The sequence below is a fragment of the Hydractinia symbiolongicarpus genome, chromosome 6 (assembly GCF_029227915.1).
Source record: "Hydractinia symbiolongicarpus strain clone_291-10 chromosome 6, HSymV2.1, whole genome shotgun sequence".
NCBI classification, from domain to species: domain Eukaryota; kingdom Metazoa; phylum Cnidaria; class Hydrozoa; order Anthoathecata; family Hydractiniidae; genus Hydractinia; species Hydractinia symbiolongicarpus.
In genome coordinates, this window is record NC_079880.1 from 8,740,727 (window position 1) to 8,762,833 (window position 22,107).

General features: G+C 31.8%; 1 long non-coding RNA gene across 1 annotated transcript; it reads right to left on the reverse strand.

The window, feature by feature from the left end:
• Positions 1-2,407: 2,407 nt before the first annotated feature.
• LOC130647937 (uncharacterized) lies at positions 2,408-21,655 on the reverse strand. The gene is made up of 2 exons (XR_008982907.1): positions 21,130-21,655; positions 2,408-9,902 (listed from the first exon to the last, which is right to left on the reverse strand). It is a non-coding gene; the product is annotated as an uncharacterized LOC130647937 (long non-coding RNA).
• Between the last annotated feature and the right edge of the window lie 452 nt (positions 21,656-22,107).

The window sequence follows — 22,107 nt, forward strand, 5'->3', positions numbered from 1 at the left end:
AAAGGGTGTAGCCACCTATCTGAAAACTTTGTTTCAGCCAACTGGTTTTCGGCTATTTTCGCTTTTTAGCCAGACTTTTTTAAAAATTCACGTTAATTTAATGTCCCTTATTAAAGTGTAACGTAAATATCCAGGACGTTTAAAAAGCTACTAGTTGTATTTTTCTGACATCGCAACAGCGATTATAGCCAGGGACGAGGTTGTATTATTATAACCTCGCTACGGACGACGTTGTACTTATATAACATAACACAAGTTCAGCTGGGAAGAGGCCAGGGAAGGGCTGCAGAAAGTTAGTATGTATCACCATGCTCGGCAGCATGGCTGCATGTATTAATGTAACTGTGTCTCTTTTATTACTTGCAGAGTAATTAATTACCCAATGGGTTATGGCATATGCTCGTCATTCATAAAACAACGCATCCATCCATACCGTACCGTACGCATTTAATTTTTGCAACGTGAAATTCATCGTTAAACAAATTTTGAAATTCTGGTTAAATACTAAGAATTAAAACGCAAAGGCCTACTAAATATCTCGATTAACATTTAAGGTCTTTTTTTATCACATGAAATGTGTACAAGTGTTCTAAATTTTAACGAGTTTGTTCGGAAACAAAAAAGCAAGGGGAAACTTTATTCTAGTCAGTACACAAGCAAGCGAATTGAATTAAGTAATTGGGAAAGATGTCCTATTAGGGTAAATATTTAGGCAATTAGCCTGGCACATCCACACCTACACATACAATACTGAAAACAAAATTTAGGAAACCATTCCCGCAATATATACGATATTGAATGTTTTGTGAAGCTAAACAAGGCAAATCTTATTCTGATTAAAAAACAATTAGACAAGTAGCGAAACCTATCAATTCATCATTAAAAAAGTATTTTGGGGAATAATCTTACGCAATATAAAAAAAAGAACAGAATAAAAAACGGTCCAACGATCACTTTTTTCTACTCACAAATCGAAAGGGCGAGTAGCACGCGCGTGCGTATATCATTGCATGTGCATACATCAAAGATTTTGTTAAAGCTCTCTCGAACCTTGTAGGAAGAAGCTCGTACCAAATGAAATGTTCAATGTTCTAGCAAGCGAATAAAAAAGCCTTTCTTCTACTTTGTAAACAGGCAAGGGAGCAAAAGATCCTGACATACAACTTAAAAGATATCTGATAAAAACGCTATCGCGAAAGGTGAAGTATTAAATCTCTTGGTCGGCCAATTCGAGAAAAGACTTTATTCCACTCAGAAAACAGGCACGGGAGTGTTAGACCTATCCATACATCATTTGAAATGAGAATTTTGGAAGTTGCCTTTCACGCTGAATATAATGTTAGATATCCATCCATACACTACTAAAAAGGAGATTTAGCTAGTAAGCGAATCAAAAGCGAAACTTTATTCTACACCACAAAGAAGCAATCAAGAAAAAGACCCTACCATATATGTCTAAAAACACTTCATTCCACTCCGATAACAATCACGCGCGATAATATCGGATGTCCTAGCATGTAAATTCACGGGAAGACTTTATTCCACTCAGTAAGAAGCAGGAACAAGGGGGACCGATCCATACCACCATACAATATTAATAGGATATTTTGCAAAATACCTTCAGGCGGAAAAACATACAGCATGTCCTAGCAGACCTGTGTATACAAAATTAGTTCTACTCAGTAAACAACCAATCAAATGAGAGATCCATCCATACCTTATAAAAATAGAGATTTTATCAATATACATGCATCATTTGAAAAACGCATTTTTTGATCTTACCCTTCGCGCGAATTAAAATATTTAGCACGCCAACCTTAGATGTTCTAACAGCTCAATTCACGGAATACTTTATTCGACGCAGTAAAAATGAAGAAATGTGGGACACCTATCCATACATCTATCAAAAGAGAGATATTGAAACAAGCAGTAGAGTTGAATAACTATCCATACACAAATAAAAACGATATTTTAGAAAAATACTTGTGTGTATCATATGTTTTTTTTGCTGTTCATAGGAAGCAGGGTAATGTGATTTTGAACTTTCAATATTTTTAAAACTAAAACCTTATGACAAAAATGATAAAAATGTATATGGATTTTTTTTGTTCGTAGCTGTTAGAAAAACTATTGGAGGGACATAGTTATTAATATAGTGTAACTAGCTAAATAAAATTGAGTTATGACTGTTATGGTTGCTACGAAGTTAAGTTATATTCTGCTGTCCTAGGCCCGTTCTTAAGGCTCTCTAGCCATTGAACGCTACGACTTTCTCATAATAACCGGTTGAAAATAGCTATTAGGTAATAATAGTATGAATAGAATTTGATTTAGCTAATATTGGGTATATTTTGACTCCTAAAAAGAAATAGTACTCTAGCATTTTTTTTTTTTTGCAAAACAGTAAAATTTGTTGAGTTATTTCTAAAAGGTTTTAGTAATTCTAATAGACTAAGGCATTTCACAAGATAGTTAGCGTATTGCTCTGAATAGACCCGTCATCATGCTCCATCCATACTACACGAAGGTAGCATAGAAGCACACAGTATGTTACAAAAAAATTATGGTCCTTTTTTGAACATTATATTTAATTAAAACGTATATACAGTTGACTCTCTCCAATCCGAATCTCTATTATCCGAATCTTTAACTATAATCCGAACAAATTAAAAATCAGCGTCGATTTTCCTTAAGAAACTCTCATAATCTACTTTCTACTATCCGACTCTCTGTAATCTGAAAGAGAATTATCCCCCTTGAGATTCGGATTAGAGAGAGTCAACTGTACATACATTTTAATAAAATAATTTGTTATAATTTTTCTATACCGAAATATCGCCGCTTTATTAAAAGAAAAATGCTATTCAGTTGATGTCGACATAAGTATGATATATAAAGGTAGCAGAACTACTTTAGGATCCACTGACAGAGATGCGACAAGGTTAGATGAAAAGACTGATCGACTTCCTCGAACACATATGCATATAGACTTGATAAGCGCAAAACAAATGTTACGTCATATCCATGCCGAAAGTTTTAAAAAATGTTGTTTACGCTTTTCAGAAATCATTTCGGAAAGCCGAGTATAGAACTTTCGACACACGCGACCCATTCCGCCACACACGGATATCGCTAGTGGCGTTAAAGTTTCATGCTCTACTTGCAAAATAAGTTTATTGTAATTTTTCTTTTTTTCCTTTTTATTTACATCATATGCTTTTGGTAGCACACCTTCGCATCTAAAAATGCCATTTGACCAGTGTTCCAAAAGCCTCTTGTGCATACATAACTCTCGATTCCTGAGAAACATTCGCTGTCCACTGGCTCAATGGCTCACCAGGTAACTGTTGTAGACACGGTTCAATGCGTACATCATGACAAACCTCTTTTAGTTACATCCCAGTGACATTACGGATTTCATTGTCTAAGCGAAAGGAAGCCACATTATTTGCATGACAAAGCATGATCAATTGTGAACTTGAAATTCGAATCTGAGCCCAGAAGCATAGCTTGTTAATTGTGTATCTCTCGTTCCTTGAAGGTAGTCAGTCAACTAGATACACTGCTTCCTGGTTGATATCGTTCAGTCTGATTTCCTGCTTACACATTTCACTTCTGACATGATCAAGAATGACACTAATCTTAGCAATTTATTTTGTTTGATTGTTTTTTCTTTTGTTTCAGTTCTGGATCTTCTTCATATTGTCGAGTCTGTTTTTTTATTTGTTTACCAAGATATTCAGTTATTTGTGATAAGTTTTAGAATATTCGTAAGACGACCAAGTTTAACCGGGAGTGACAGCAGTTGTCTCTCGTTATTGTTTACTTTAATACCTCCCGTCAGTGCTGGTATTAATTCGAATTAATAACTACGAGTACTTCTTCCAATAATTATATATGTGTGGTATGTTCGCATACAGTATGTTAATTTATGCTTGTAGCCAGCCACTGATAAAACAACTTTATGTCCCTTGCGACTCTGTTTTAGCAATTTTACTCAGCATCTTTAATTCATTAATCCAATCTTCTACCTTATCCAAAATATATCCACCTTTCAAGCTTCTTGAACCAATTACATTATTACATTATTACCAATTACATGTTACAAACTGCGGTGTGATAAATTAGTTTCCTCAAAAAATTATTTTTTTAACTAAATTTTACTTATTGGATTTGATTTTCACATGGCAACTACAATCATGTTCATAATAGTTTTGGAAAAACCACTTTCCCCCTCCCCCCACTCTTCAGTGTTGGTTGGAGGTCTTTTCCAGAGTCGCCGGCAGTATTTTGGGGCACAAATCAACACAAAATCAACACTGACTGTTGGGGGAGAGGGGGGAAACTCTGAAAAAAGCCTCAAAAGCCGTTTTTCCAATAATTTATGAACATGATTGTAGTTATAGCTCAGCAAAACCTGAATAACTGAACGTATATCCCGAGTAAATTAAAAAATTTCCTTCTTTCATTTCTTTTCTTATAGTTACCTCTTTTTTTGAAACATTTGTTTGTAAAATTTTTTGAATTGATTTGCATTATTGTTTGTTGCAGTATGAAACTAATTACACACCATGTTGTTCTTCCATTTGAACTACCACCTTTTAAAGATGGATTGGATTCGAACCAATAACTTTCATGGTTTTACAACAATGGAAATATTTTTTAAATAACATAACACAGAAATACAAAAGGTCACACATAGTATCAGTATTTACACAAAACTAATTTTGTTACCAGAAAACTTCCTTGTCCCACTCTTCCAAGAATCATTTTCATCAAAGTTTTTTTTGGTTTTACCTGCATTAGAAATACAAAAAAACAAACAAAAAAAACAGCAAAAATTACCACCAAATTGATTAACATAAAAAGCAAAGTATAAATTAGAACAGAAAAATCCCGAGAAGAGTTGTGAACAAAAAACATTGCGCATCATCATTAAATTAAAACAACAGAAATTTATCTAGTTTTTAAAATCATTACACTGTAAAACTAATTCCACCACTCCACGACTGTTATAAATTAAAACAGGATGTAAAAGTTTCAGAAATTGCTTATTCAATTTTTCAGCATAAGTCGCAATAAAGCCTTGAGGTAGGAAATTAGCTGACTGAAAAGAGGGATATACTTCAACTTAGGGGTATTTCAACTGGCAATATTACCTGTACATATAACATCCCTCCTGAAAGTCAATATACTGAATAAAAATTTGACTACTTATTTGAATAATTATGGTACCAAGTTAGCAGTATCTCTACACTGTCTCAGTTTAACAAGTATTGTACAGATTTCAGACATGTCTAGCCTAGTTAAAGGGGAACTCCAGTAAAAATCACTTTTCTTTTTTTTGTTTGTTTTATACGTACTCAGAAAAGCATAAGAAATCAAAAAAAAACTTACTTTACTTGTTTTTCTTATTTAAAATTGTTGTACAAGCCTTCGCATATTCAATTTTTTTCTCATAAAAAACAGACAGGCGCGATTTCATTACGGACCGGACCCGATTATAAATAATGACATCACATCGTGCAGAAAGTTTAAGCGAGCGCATGTTAAGACCTATAAATACAGCTTACATTAAATCGCTTTTTGTATGTAATTTACGTTTAAATCTTTAAAAAATGGTTAGTTGCTCTGTGTTTCTATGTACCGATCGATCAGAGAAGTGTAAAGAAGTAAGTTTTCACAGAATCCCGTCTGTGAAAAAAATAGAACTCAAAAACGGCTAAACAAAATACGTTGTGCAGGTGATCTACCAAGCGATCAAAGTTTTTATATTTGGTTGGCGCACTTCACAGATAGTTCTTTTAAAAGATATCTGCAGGAAATAAACTTCCATATTAAGATACTCTGCTACTTTGTAAAAATGCCATTTTAGCTAGTGAACGCGATTAAAGTTTCTCATTTCTTCTTATCTCAATATTTGTACTTATATCCACAGAACTCAACCAAATAACGTTTTGTACATTTTTATATTAAATAAGAGAACATTATACGAATTTCCAATACAAACACCGACAAAAAAGCTTTCTAGTTACACATGTATCTTTCGTAGCGCTCAAGTTTCTATTCTTTGTTTTTCAAAAAAGAAGCTTTTTTGATGGAAGGACATGCCAAGTATTTTCAGGAGGTAAATGTACCCATTTTCTTCAATCTTTGTAACTTTATAATGGCTGCATGTAATGCTGATAATGCAGTTTCTAAAACAGCTTTGTCAAAACAACCACTTGTAAGTCAGTAGCTTCTGCAACACATTTATGACTTACCATAATCATAAGATTGATTTTTATTTATACAATAATAATACCCCGTTTTACCAACTTATCTAGCCCGAACATATTTGATTTTATATCACGCATTTCAATGGTACTCCATCACGGAGAAAATTTTAACGTTACATAAAATTTGTTTACATTTGTGCGCAAAAAAAGCGCGTGCAGAGGAAAAATATTGCTGAACTGTAAAAAAAAATAAATTGGCTTGTAAAGTATAAAAGATTTTTTAATGAAGCAAATGATAAAGTTTTTTGACGAAAAGAATGTTAAAAAAAGCGATTAAGTATATTTATTTCTTAAAAAAAATAAATATTTTGCTAAGAACGTTGCTTGAGCCAGTAAAAGACACCTCATCACTTTGCATCATTATTAATTTCTCCCTTGTGAGACAGAAGAGGTTCGAAGTCGAGTGGCTGTAGCTTTGTAAAGTCTTTCTCATGAAGAGAATTATCCGATTCTATGTTTTATATAACATTTTTTTTTAAATATTTTTTTTTCACTGGAGTGCTCCTTTAACTAAGTTTTCTTTGAGATATTAAAATTGAGTTTTTTATATAATAATTTTTCAGTGCAACCCGAATTAAAATCAACCAATATGCATAAAGCCAGCATGGCCACATCTAACATTAAAGAAGAAAAGATTTCCCAATAATGATCACGTGAGCAAAGAACAATAGAAGTTTTTGCCTTAAAGTATTGTCCAAATTTCTTTCATACAAGACAAAAAATATCTTCAGATCAATTGTATTTCAAGTGGCAAAAAGTATTCCTACTACTAAGTGAACACACAGCACTATTTGTCTTTCTTTAAAAAATAAGCTTACTCAAAATAATTAACAAAATTCAATCTAGCTCAGGCTACAGAAATATAATTATATGCTTAACTCAGATATCTTTGAATAGATGACGTACACTGTCTCTTTTTTTCAAAAATAAATATAAATGTGCCAGCTCTTTCAGAACATGTATTCAGTATGGAATTAGCTGCATTTCATGTTGGTGGAAATTATATTTAAAAAAATATTCTCTTTATATAAAAAATCAACCCTGGCCTACTTTTCCACCACATCAGATTTTAAAAACTAACGTTTTCCTCAAAAAATTATTTTTTAATCTTTTTATAAAATTATTATTCAGCAGATAATTGAAAAAAAAAACACCAATTTAAACTTTTTAATAGGAAATTTCCACAGTTAATGTGTACTATTAATAGCATGGCTTTCCAATGAATGGCAGTAATAAGTATTATGACAATCAACAGCGCAAGTTATTGTTGCCAGAAATTGTATACTGGAAAGAATCAATTTTTATATGTAAATTATACCTATTATCATCATTTTCCTCAAAAAGTTATTTTTTGGTCCTATAACAGCAGATCACTGAGAATTTACGGAACTAAAAATCTTGTGGTAACATTTTTAAAATTAAAAATCTTGATTTTGTAAACATTAAACGCACAAATCCTAACAAATTATAATTTTTTTAAAAATAAATTGGAATGATCATCTGTTTTAACCCTATTCGGTCCGGGGTTTTTCGCACAAACTATGACTGGGGGGGGGCGGATTCCGATTTTAAAATGCCACTATCTGCTTGAAATATAATTACTTTTGTTCTAGAGCGAATTTTTACATTCTGTTTGAAGTTTCTGAAAGCTAAATAAAAGTTATTTAACATATCTTCCGGTTTTTACATGGATCGGATAAAAAATTGCCAAAAATTTCCAGAAAATCCGTTTTTTCCGATTTTCGGGTAAAATCCGACAAAATCGGGAAATCGAATTAGTCACGTGTTCAAATTATTCCAAATGATTCTTCTTGATAAAACAAAGTTGTGTTGCAAGTTTCAAGTTCTAAGGATAATCCTAACAGGAGTTATTATATTTTCCCCATTATAAGGATTTCATAGAGATTTTTAGGGGTAGTTTCGAGTAATGGCCAATATCAAAGCCTCTGAAAGGTATGGGACCTAAAAAATTAGCATGCAGGTGTCTAATAGATAAATGTTAAAACTCAGTAAGTATCATAGCCATATAACAAAGCAATCAGGAGTTATTAAAAAAAAACCGTCAGGGGGGGTTAAAATTTCAAAATATAGGTCTATACTTCAAGTTTAAGTATTTTCCAGGTTATTTGAAACCCTGGTTTGTGTAAAGGAGGAAATCTCGAGGTTACTTGTGGGGCCGTAGATTAGTGGTTATAGCTCTCGTACTCTGACCGGGGCTCGATTCCTCTTGATGGAGATTCAACATGGGTGAGTGAATCTGAATGTTACCATAGCCCCGGTTTAATTGGTTACCAGAAGTTCAGAATAAAAGAAGTGAAGTTTATTCAAAAGAAATACCACAGCCCATTTATCTTTTATCATTCAGCACAGTGGGTGTTCTTTTTAACTTACTAATTACAGGCTTTTTATTAGTAGCTAGCTAAACATTGGCTTTATAGTAAAAATAAATATACAGCTACTTTACCACCGAAAGCCTCAATACAAGCTGGAATTCAGAATTGACAGTTCTTTATGCATTTCAAGCCTTCAAAGAGTGGAAACACTTTGAACGATAGCTGGCATCCAAATTACATAAGGCGGACGTCACAAATATCGGGTGTTAGAGTCATTTGAGCACCAAAAATAGAGTCGGTCGGTAGATCGGCGAATGATAACTCAAAATTTCAAAAAATTTTATCCAACCATCCAGCCATTAACGCGCGCCATTAAATCGCCGATATTTAATGATAACTTTGGCATCTCCGGCAGTTTCCGCGTGAACACTTTTCACATTTTAAAGCGAAGCACAACAATCGCTGCAATCGCTGTGGAGAGACAACAAGCGTATAATATTTTTTGTCATTTTAGTTTTTCCGACTCAGTATATCAAAAATTTCGATCAAAAATTAGGGTCAGTCGGGTGACTCTAACACCAAATATTTGTGACGTCTGCCTAATCATTAATAAACAAATACTGACCGGTTTTGATAACGTACTGTGAAATACAAAACCTGGCTCAAAAGTACAGACCAAGCTTGTGAGGTCTGTGCCCCTGACAAATGGCTTTGTATTTTACAGGGCAGAATCAAAACCGGTCAGTAGCCATTTTATAGCTGAAATCTATTCTCATCTTTAAAACAACAATCAAATTTTGCACATGATTAGATGGAATACCAATACATGGAATCACAGTCCTGATATTTACTTGCGCACGCATCTAAGTGATTATGTAATGCCCGATGCGCACGCAGAAATGGAGGTAAAAATGTAAACAAACTAATCAGAAAAGTTACCTCAATTTCTGCGCGCAGGAAAAATACGGCACTATAATTGAGTGTATGGCAAATTTTAATCCACAACTACTTAAATTAGAATGTACAGTTCAAATTTTAAAGGGAGAAGAAAACGTTCGAAATTACGTTAAAAACGAACCAACCAAAAAGGGTATTTGTTTCAGTTATTTTAAACCGACTTACCCTTCCAAACATTCCAAGTCAGCTCTTCGTCTGAATCAAATGTCTTTTCGCATGTTACGCAGAAGCAAATTGTATGTTCAGCAGTGGCTTTTACTTCTACTTTTTGCTCATGAGCAATCAGAGCTCTTACAGCCAACGTTCCATGTGATCCAGATGTTGGAAGCCCACGCTGGGAAAGGAAAAATTGAAGTTCAGCCATAGAAAGTTCTAAAAAATTCTGCAAACATTTAATATCTTCAACCGAAGCCATCAAGCTCACTTGATTTAACTTTTTAGCTTTTTTAATTAATTTTTTTGTGTAAAATATATAAGAATTGATTAAAAATTAACTTGTATAAACAGGAAAACCACGCCACCACATAAACTTCGCATCCCTGCTAGCAGCGGTGTTGTATTTTGTCATAGTGATTACCCAGAATGCTTTGCGCAACCGTGAAAGATCTATTACGTCTACCATTAATGATCGATTAGGCCCCTGGGGGCTTATTTGTCAAAATGGGTTTTGGGGGACAGGGCTTATTCGGGAGGGGCGTGGCGGGGGGTTAAATGGGAGGGGACTTATAAAATTATACAAAAGTCTTAGTGTGCTAAAAATAAAAACAACAATTTTAATAAACACAACATATATTTCTAAAGTATAATAAAAACAAACACTAATCGATCTCAATATCACTATTGCCTTCTTCGTCCTTGTCTACGATCGTCTCTAAGGGAGCCGCATCAATCATTTCCTCGGCATCTGGGATAAATGGGTTGTCTTCCGTCTCGTTTACCAGTTGTATTTGTTCATTGATAATTGAGGGTATTTCGAACTCGTTGGGTGAGCGCAGAAGAACACAAAATGTGAAATTGAAAAGGAATATTTAGGCGGGTCTCCTAAATTTGCTTCTTTGTATGTGATATTATGATGAACACTGGCAAATCAACGTTTATGCCTTGTTTATCTGCCAACTACACTTGATTTACTGAGAAAAAGCTCTTTGTAGGATGTAAACATATCCAAATTAGTTTTGCTTCACCCAGTGAACGGCTATCATGAATCGCGTTTGAACATATAAACTACATTGAAAAGGCTTCATTTATTTTTTCCATGAAGACTTTTGTAGTGTTTTCGCAAATACTAAACATGGTAGAGCAATTTTAAAGTAACAATTTCTGCACTTGAAAATTATGAAGTATGGATGACATTACACACTGGTTGTTCACGTTCCAGCTCAAAGATAGAAATTTCGACTATTCTTTCATAAAACCGCAACTAGACATTCAACAATCAAGAGCAAAATTAATATCCCCAAAGTAACTTGTGAGGAATTGACGATTGATGTATGAATACAAAGCATAATAGTGAACACTCATGGTATTTCGGACATACATTGCTTGTAATGTATTCTCTAAGGCTCACACAAACGGATCATGTCTCGTTGGGTAAGCGCAGTAAAACACAGGATGTGAAATTGAAAATGAATATTTAGGCGTGTCTGCTAAATTTGTTTCTTTGTCTCTGATATTATGATGACCACCGGCGTATCTGCCATCATCCCTTGCTTATCTACCAACTACAAGTGATGTACTGATAAGAATCTCTTTGTGCGAAGATGTCACGATAATTTTTCGTTTGTATATAGTGCGAGACCATTATGAACGCCTCTTTACTACAGAGAAATACGCTCTACTACAGGCTACTACACTCTACTACAGAAAAATACGCTTTACTACAGAGAAATACATTCTACTACGCTCTACTACACGCTACTAATTTCCTATTTCTCTATTTTTATTGTTTAAGTTTTATTCCATGAGTTACTAAAACTAAGGTTCACAAATATAATTTTTTAAAAAAAATTCTTGATGATTTGAATTCTGATCGATTTCCATTTTCTCCTTAGAGAAAGCCTTTGTCTTTATACCACCTGTTAATGTTGCTGATAATATCTTACATTCTTATATTACTTTCTTAATGACTAGTACTGTAAATAGTTTTTAAAAAAAATAAAAAACAAGAATTTCCAAGAAAGACATATTTTCTTCAACCATTGTCTCATTATGATGTCATTACTTCCTGTGATGACATATCAACTTAAATATTTTGTCACTAATTAAGTCACAACATATTGATGCTTCTTTGTGCCAAGTTTTGTCACTTAAAACCAAACTGAACAAAAGTTACAGCCCGCAGGCACTTTATGCCCCCCCCATACTTACAAGGGTCAAAAAAGCCCATACAAATAGTCGTTACCATAGTGATCAATTATTATGCAGAAGCGTGCTTTCCATCCCACATCCTTTATAGTTTTGTAAAAGAGATTTAAAATGTAAGTGATACTCTCTTAAAAATTTAACACTGTGAAAGAGCTTTTAAGTTTCTTACAGAAATTTTATACTTTAAAAAGCTTTTTTCTTCTTCTTGAGAGAATGAGTAGAACGCAAGTTATGATGAGTATTCTGACAATTGGAGGTTAAAAATTGTGGAAAAAATTTTAATACTAAATAACTCCAAAAGTAAAAAACAATAAGAAAAAATTAAAAAAGCATTTTTAGATCAATGTCTTGTGATCACAAAAAAGCAAACAGCAAACTTCAGAAATTAGTAGTTTTGTAAAAGAGATTGCATTTGTAGGAGAGGGGTAATTTTTTTGTGTCTATTAAACCTTCAAAATTTATTTTTTCTTAATAAATAAATATAGGTAATCATATAGGCTTTCTAAAAATATATACATTAATATATCAAAATAAAGTTTTGGTGAATTAAAAGCATTTTAAAATATCACATCTTTTTTGTATATTCATGCCTTAACCTTAAACTTACAGTTTATAAGTAATATGAATTGATAGAGTATAGAGATTATCATAAATCTGTGTATATATATAAAAAAGTAAACTCTTTTTAAAGTCTGGATTTCAGCTGCGAACGTGCTTAATTTTTGGCAAAATCTCAGTCTCAATGTTCGTAAAAGCCAGGTCCTAATATATTTTGGTTTCTTTCATGAAATCTTGAAAATTAATCTTGCAGAATTGTTCAAATTGTTTATTTACAGAAAATAATCTCCATGGCATTCTTTTTTGTTTTTGACCCCACAAAAAAAACTCACATTGTTTTCATTTGTTAAAGTTCGATATGACAAGCATTCCGTGGACAAAATTTTAGAGAAATTTTTTTTTTACTCAGTACGTCAGTAACCATAGAGTTATTTTTTTTCAAGCAACAATTTTTAAATTGTTTCGTGAAGTGATCCTCTTAAGGAAAAATGTTTTTGACTGAGTGAAATCACTGGACGATTTCATTTGCCTGAAAAATACCAAGATGGTAACTCTCTGAATACAAAATTTAAGAATTAGGATATCATCCCTTTTGTCAACCTTATATTTTGGAATTTTTAACAATTTTTTTTACCAAATATAATCTATGATAGAGGCCTAAAATGTGACACAAATAAGCAAGAACATTCCAAGGAAAGTTTAAAGTCCAACATTCCCCACCAAATTAAATTAGTATACTAATTCTGAAATCACAAATGTGTAAAATGTGAGTTATGTAATCCTGGCTAATGTTTTTTTCACAGATGTTGTTTAAAAAAAAGGTACACTGGAGACACAGGATATATACCAGCAACATCACCAATTTTTGTAAACAGCTTCAAATTTTACGTTTGTTTGGAACAAGTCAACAAGCCAACTAGCTAGCTACCCATATCATTATATTCAAATCTAGCTAACACCTAGCTCATTTAACACCAAGAATAATACACAAAAGCATTAGAATGGCCCAGTGATGCATACTATTATCCCATATTATCACCAAATGGTTATAACAATCTGTATGACAAATTAACTTGGCAAATATGGCAAGTAAACAAACCATGTTTGCACTACTTCGCTGCAAACTTAAAATTCGCTTATAAGTAATCTCGTTTTCATGTTATTCGGTATTATATAATATATTATATAAGTAAACCAGTCGTGATTTGTTTTAGGCATGGTGTTTCAATGCAATAATATATTTGGCCTCATTTTGAGCTACGCAGACCCACACAGTGTGCCATCTTCCCAATTTCCCTCACATGGCTTGGGTTAACCCAGGGCTATGGTAACATTCACTCGCCCATGTTGAATCGCCGTCAAGAGGAATCGAACCCCGGTCTCTCGCACAGAGTACGAGAGCTATAACCACTAATCTATGGCGCCACAAAAATAAATCTTACAAATATATATACTTATGGGGACCCTTTTTCAAAAATTTACCAAATACTTACTTAAATTAATGAATTTCTTCAAGAAAAAGAAGAAAAGGGGAAATCTATGAATTTCAATAATATATACCTTAACCGTATTTATGCAGAGGCAGGTAAAATCAACCCACTCACAACTTAAAAAGATGCTGATTTCAAAAGGTCACCTAAATTTTCCTTAAATGTCCTGATTTTTCTTCTCAAATCATCTGAAAAAAATTTTAACATTTGGTTATTTTTTTATAGTTTTTATATTGTTTATTTTGAATCACCACTATCAAAGCTCCTCAATTTTGTTAAAGGGGAACTCCAGTGAAAATCACTTTTTTCTTTTTCCTTTTATACGTACTCGAAAAAGCATAAGAAATAAAAAACAGCTTACTTAACTTGTTTCCTTATTTAAAATTGTTGTACTAGCCTTCGCATATTTATTTTTTTTCTCATAAAAAAACAGACATGCGCGATTTCATTAAGACTGGACCTGATTATAAATAATGACGACACATTGTGCAGAAAGTTGGAGAGTATATATATATTAAATATAAACTTATAGTTTACATTTAAATTGTTTGTTTTTGTATGTATTTAACCAATCGATCGGAGAAATGTAAAAAAGTTAGTTTTCATAGAATCCCGTCTTTAAAAAAGAAAGAATTCAAACAAAAAATGACTTAAAAAAATGTCGTGCAATCAAAGTTTTTATATAAAAAGTAAGAAAGATTTTTTACTGAATTTTTGGCGAAAAGAATGTAAAAAAAGCGATAAAATATATTATATATGGCTGTAGCTTTGTAAAGGTTATGTAATGTTCGTCATTATAACAAGACATCTTATCAACGAACAATGCAAACAGTAAGTAAACAAAACTTTTAGAAGGCGAGCTACCAATCTTACAGACTTTCTGCACGATGTGGCATAAGCTTATTTATTAGGACTTATTGAAATTAAAAATGTTTTGTATAATTAGTTCTTGCAAAAATAATTCTATAAAATATCCTGTAATGGTTCTGCTGTTTTACGTAACGGAATGTCTAAGGGAAGCTTTTATGATATCTGAAGCTGTCTACATATATATCCTTCTCTTTAATTCTTTGTTTTTTTCATGGTTCAAAACACCACAAAAATAAAAAATCTTTTCATAAATTTGATTTGAAACCTTACAATTTTCATAAGTTTTCAGAGTTTTTTTTTAATAGAGTTTACCTAGCTAGGTACTAGCTAGCTAAACTATATTAAAGTATTATGTAACCTGCTAAAAAAAGGAACATATTTTTTAAAAATTGAAAGACGCTTATTACAGTTACCAAGATAATTTTTCTTGCATATTTTCTGGAACATAAATTAGAGTTCCGCTTTTGTTAGTCGCATAAATTAACGTGTTCGCATAATCTGGCGATATATTGGCGAAAAATCACTAAATCATACCAAGGTATTTTTCGTTGTCTTCTCTCATATCAAAAAGACAAAAAAACCTGGGGACAAGGGTCCATATGTTTAATACTCCACAATAACTCTTTTGAATATAAATGAACTTTAGAATTAGGTTTTTACATGTTATGAAAAAATTTCTCTTCTCAGCTAAAAAGTTTTTGGATATAGATTGCTCTACAACTAATAAAATAGCTTTGTTTTAATTTTTTTTGGAGTATCCCAAGAGATCATGTTTCCATTACCGATGTTTACTGTTGCACAGTGTCAAGTTAATTTTAAAGATAATAAAAACAACTTTAAGAACCATTAATATTTTTAGAGAAGGCAGCTATACACCTACTAAACATTTCCAAAGTTTAATGTTCAACATAAAAATAACTTTTCATAATTTTTTAATTTACCAGGGAAAACTATATATTTAAAACAAGGAAGATAAGTCAATTTAACAGCTCTTATTTAAATAAAAAACAAAATGACAAACAGAAATTTTATGCCAATGAACAGGAATCGAAATAACTACCAGTCATCGGTCATGACCAACCAAAACTTGAGTTATGACTGACCATCTTTTCTCATTCTTACCCTGGTGATCAGTCAGTAATTGTTATTCTTTCTAAGTTATAATTTTCAAGTTTCTGGGAATAAAATGAAGTGAAGCACACCCAACAAATACTTTCTTTGGAGTGCGAGTTTGTTCCATACTCGATCAATCTCCACCATTTTTCGAAATTTACTGTTAATATTTTTTTTCAATCACGCAAATTATTACTTTCAGGATATAACTTTTATTTGTATTAGTTTATTAGTTTGTTTATCCTGTTCGCAGGGCACAATTTTTTTTCCTCACCATGTGTTATTAATCACACCAGTGAACTGAATTGTATGGATAACATGTTAAGCTCCCTTATACTGTCGATTACACACCTGCCTTTCAAATTTCTTATTTTGATCCCTGAAACCATTCATTTCAGCAAGAAGATCCAAGTTCTAACAGCCATTACAACTGGCTAAGCAAGTAAAAAAATAAATTAAAAATTAAAAAAAATCACTTCTACCTCGTACAGGTTGCTTTTATAAAACCCAGATGAAATAGAATTAATAAATAAACTATTTTCAATTTAGTTCATTTTAGCTTTTCAAGTTGGACTTATGGATCATCATGTCTCTCAATATAAGGAATTGACACGAATTGAGTCTTTCCTGTATCGAAATTAAACTGATCTTGGAAGATTTTTTTTTTTTTTAATTTGCTTACTTAAGACAATTTTTGTTAATTTAGCTTGAATTTAAACAATATTGCGAGACGAAACCAGACGATATCGGAAAGATAAAGTACAACAAGAAGAAATGATTGTTCTGAGCCTACTAATTTAATTTTCCAAAAGAATAAATATTTTGAATAGTGTTTTTAGTTTCCTCCTAAATTGTGCGGATGTAAAACAAAAACAATAATTTTCGTTATCATATCTGTTACATAAAACGCTCAAATTAATGACTTTTACTAACAATTAAAAACTCCTTTTAACAAACAGGTTGTTAAAAATTACTTATCTATACTCTATCAACCTAGGTGGGATATGATGCTCAAATAAGTATTGCCAGCCTTGTTCTTAGGGGTTCTTAGAAAACTAACAATCCGCGGGGGCAAGGTCACTTAAGTTACTCAGATATGGATTTAGCTGATGAAACTTTTGAACTTAAGGTGGCAGTCAGAATTTCTTTTGTACATAATTAGTTACATAAAATTGTTTTCACACTATATATATTTATATATTTCTGTTATAACACACTTGTCACGATTTTATAGCTATATTACTATTATCTTTCACCAAAATACCTTAACAATTCCTCTTTAAATTAAAACTTATAATAATTAATTTAATCTAAGGCCAGGATACACCTGTATAATATCATTAAATATATTTTACAATAAATTTATAATTTTTCTACAATATACTTATTATTTCTTGTATTGTGATACTTTCATACCATCGTTGCCACAACAACGCTAGCAGATAATAGATATATCATCACACAAACAAAAAGGCATTCAAAACCATATTACCAACAATATTATTAAAATCAAATTGGTTTGATTTTATTTAAATATTATAGCTATGCTGCAAATTATGAGGTTATGACACACATACCAGGTGTTGACATTATACATATTAAAACTACATATTAAAGCTATATTATAAGAAATTATATATTTCAGTGATATCATACAAGTGTATCAGGCCCTTTAGTCTGCGTGCTTGCAAATTATACAGAAAGAAATGAGTAATTATTAAAAAGAAACGTTAATAACAAAAACAGTGCATTATGTAGGAATTTAGGCGATCTTCATTATGCTACACTGCACAAGCTTTAACTTTTGATAGTATTTTTGTTTTACTTTAAAAATTTTATTCAGACAAAATTTAAAAGTCAAAATGTTTTTTTAGAGTTTTTAGTTTCAATAATGGCAAATAGTTCAATTAGTATTATTAACCTAAGTAAAGTTGCATTAAACTTTGTTTTCATCACATCGAAACAAAGAAAATAAGAAACAACATTTTACTACTAAATGACTCGCTTGAAACAAACATATTTTTTTTGAAAACAACTTTAATCAGTATACTGTATTTAACTTCTTACGTTTTATGTTCAGAAAAACTGGTTAAGAACCTCTGAAATAAAAATTACATTTTGTATATTTTCTTACAGCATGTTATGCTATAAAAATAAACTTATTTCATTTTTGCAACATTTTTTCGGCTATCGGAGACAAGAAAGTTAATACTGAGAGAGTCCCTAGCTGAAACACTAAGTTCTCGTGTTTGGGGTTCAAAAGTTTAGTAGTCCCCCACTTGTCTCCAACATGAAAAATAAAAATGCAGGAAAAAGCTCCCAGGTCACAAAAAATACAAATTCTCGTTGAAAAACAAGGATTTTTTACATAGAAATTTCTGGTGACTCATCAATTTTGGTTTCAAGTTAAAATCATTTTATTATGTATTGAGGCCTATATTTTTAGGAAATGTAAACAGGCATAAATAATACACTTAGTAAATAAATAAATGTGGACAGCTAAAAAAGGGTTATTGCCACCTTAACAAAACACAAAAACATGTTTTAGCTACCCCCTTTTTATCAGGGAAAAATATTATATTTATATAAAATAAAAGCTATAAAAGTAATACACAAAAACAGGCCTATCAATAAGAAAATAACAGCAGAGCAATAAATAGCTCCCTCAAGGTCACAGTCTTTTTTATTTATTTTATTTTATCTTTTTTTATATATTTTGGTTCTTTTTTTCTGTAAATAATAAAAAAGGGAACATTGATTTCCATGTAAGATGAATTGATATTGTTCAGCCAGAAAATTTTTTTGGAATTGGGGGAGCAATTAATGGCTCAGCTAGTTTCTCATTTCAGAATTATGCGAATTATTGATAGGCCTGCAAAAAGTTGGTAAATGCACATTAAAGTTTAAGGTAGGAAAAGTGCCATTTTATTAAATATATTTTAGTGTTTTCTGCAGTGATATAATTTATCCACGTTTGTGGTGACAAACGTAAAAAAAGGTAATTGATTTTCCGCCAAAAGTTTGTTTGTGCATTGCTTTAGGAGGTAACTTAGCTATACTCTGGAAAATCAATTGAATTCTTGTTACATGTCTTTGGGTTCTTTCAGCTCATGCAGTCACACAAAGTTATAGGGACTTCTTATTTGTAAATTCACCAAGCCATAAAATTACCAATGGTATATGTTTTGAAAACACGCTGTTTTGTATAAACTTATAATTCCCAACCTACATCTCTAAAATGTGCACTTGTAAAAGTACCTTGACAAATGTGAATATGAGGAGACAGACAATCAAAGCACAAATATAAAAAAGGCAGTGTAAGGCTTCCATAATAAATTTCCTTGAAAGATTTTTTAGGTCTTAGTAAAATGATATGATTTACCACGTAATTACTTTCCTGTTTTAAATAGAACAAGAAACAGTATAGACAACACTACAATTATACTGTTAATTCTGTGGTAAGGCAACTGCAACTTACTTAATTGTTCTATGGGCCTGACCGACCAATGAAAACAAAAAAATAATAAAAAACAAAAAGGAAAAAAAAAATTTCCCCTTCCCATTTTGTGAAAATATAATGAGTATAGAACATAATCAATGTTATTTTTTGTTAGTTGAATGTTAATTTACAATGATTTGCCGAAGGACCGTAAGCTACTATCAACTTTGCCGTAGAACAACTAATTAAGTTGAGTCATCCAACAGTAATGTATGTTTGTCCTTTTTTTAACAGATAAGTTTTTACAGAAAAATTAACACGTCTTACAATTGAAAAAGGGTTGAGAAAAATTGTTTTAGGATCTCTTGGCCACTGAGACATTCATCATAGAGGTAAAAAATCTTTGGGACGAAGTTGAAAAAAGACATGGGAAGCCTGAAAAATATTTGTTTGGGAAGCATGCAAAATATATGCATAATCAGTACAATTTTGTCTAAAAATTGCAAGGAATAAATATCAGTATTATTCATTAGTATTGAAGTCTCAATAATAAAAACAAAAAAAAGAACTCAGTTTAAAAGTCAGTAGTGATCAGAATTAATTAAAAGCAATTGCCTGAAGCCACTAGTAAAAACAGGAGAAAAAAATAGGAGTCATTGTGCTATTGTGATTAAACAAAAGAATTTAGAAAACAACTGTTTCGACTTTAATATTTTAGACAGCTCTTGGTTTTAAATTAACTTAATATAATTATATATAGTGGATAATAAAAAACGATTTTGAATCACCTCACATCCCTGCGTCAAAAAAGATAATAATTAAGTAGTAATTTTTGTCGTTCACTCATTCATTGAAAAAACATAGAAAAGACATGACAGTATTTTTTTTGCCATTGTCATTGCAAATTACAAAGACCTTGGATGGCACATCTCTGTGAGCAGTAGTTGAAATTATGGGTAATTAGTCCATCATGGGTATGAACTATTTTTCTCTCCAGGTTATATACATTATTTAGTTTAGTCATTTAAACCCTTTTTTACCTTTCTATTTCATGGTCCTGCTATGTGACTTTACCAAAACCAATAAAATGATTTTTAGTTGTATATAATTTTTATTTGTATTTTTTCTCACCCGTCCTTATTTGGTAAAGCCCATGCCTATAAAACTGCATGTTAGTAAATGTATTAGTAAATAGATGGATTTTGTCATCATTTGTTTACTTTTCAGCAGTAAGCTTTTTGCCTCTGGCATTTGCGTTGAAGGAAGAAAGATGCTAGGATTTGGTGAAGAGAGGTTTTTCCTGTGGATTTCTTCCCATAAAAAAATGAGGTTTAAACTTTTATTAAGTCTGAATTGATGCCTTTGTGTGACAAAATGGACTGATAATCACACTGCTTCACATAGACTAGAGCCCCCATATTTTATAACCCAAGTCAAAAGAGCATACTGCTGAAAATGTAAACAATGAAATTCCTCTGTGTGCTTGTGCTTATAATATTTACAAAAAACCCTTATACAGCACATTGTACAAATAACTTAGGAATAGTGTGTTACTTTATATTATATATTAGAGGCTTTTTATCCTACGTACTAGCTAGTTTTTATATCTGACATTTACGACTTGTGAAACTTGCATTATAAACCTTATTTCTTAGTTCCTTACTTAGCTATTATAACTCGAAAAATGGAAGGGGACTTACAGATAGAAAAATAGTTTATAAACTTACTTTATATTCTTCTTAATAGTTCTTAAAAGAACTGTTTTTTTATGCTTCTTTGATATTATATAATTTATTTCTTGTTCGACTGTTCCTTTCTTTTCCTTCTGGCCGCATAATACAACAAAGTGCATTTCGGGCAGGTTCGGGATCGTGAAAATCTTTGACTGACGTTTTTATTGGCTTATATCGACCACGTGACCGGACGCTTCTATTTTAATCGTCTAGATTTTGCAAAGCGGGGAATACGGGATTTTAGGCATTCTGGTTGGCCTAGCGCTCTCAGATATGATATCCAACCCCCCAGGGCTCTTATTCTCTTTTTGACAATTTCGCCAGGTGGTGTGCATATATATTTAACCTTTTTACGATCATATAATTACTCCAATTATATGGGTGAAATATGTTTTTACATTTTATACACGACGTAATTGCATATAATTGATCCAATTACGTTGACTATTGTTACAATCAACCCTCTGAAGTATCATCACACATGTTCAATAAGCAACAATAACAAATTTTCCCCTTTGAAGTAAAAAAGTTCTCTTTGAAGTAGGAAAAAGTTCTTTGAAGTAAAAAATATTCTTTTAGTTATTATAAGTAACTATAACTAACTATATGTCAAGTTTAAACCTTACAAATTTATGTTACTGTAAATGGAAAAAGTAAACATCAATCTATCATGAAATAGAAAAAAAGTAATAAACTGCCCTTTTCAAATGTGAATAAAATTTGCTGCGTTGGCGCCTCAAACGAAGGGTCTTAAAGTAAGCCAAAATAGCTAAAATGTTTATATAATTATTAAAATTAACATTATTTTTGTCAATATTTACAGAAAAAATAATAAAAATCTATCATAAGCTACACAAATGCAAGAGAAATAATGCTGACGTCCGCAAAGAAATTCTGACAAAGTCAGCATTTGAATCATGATTTTTAATTGTCATGTGACAGATATCATCCATACCAAGTTTTATAATTTAT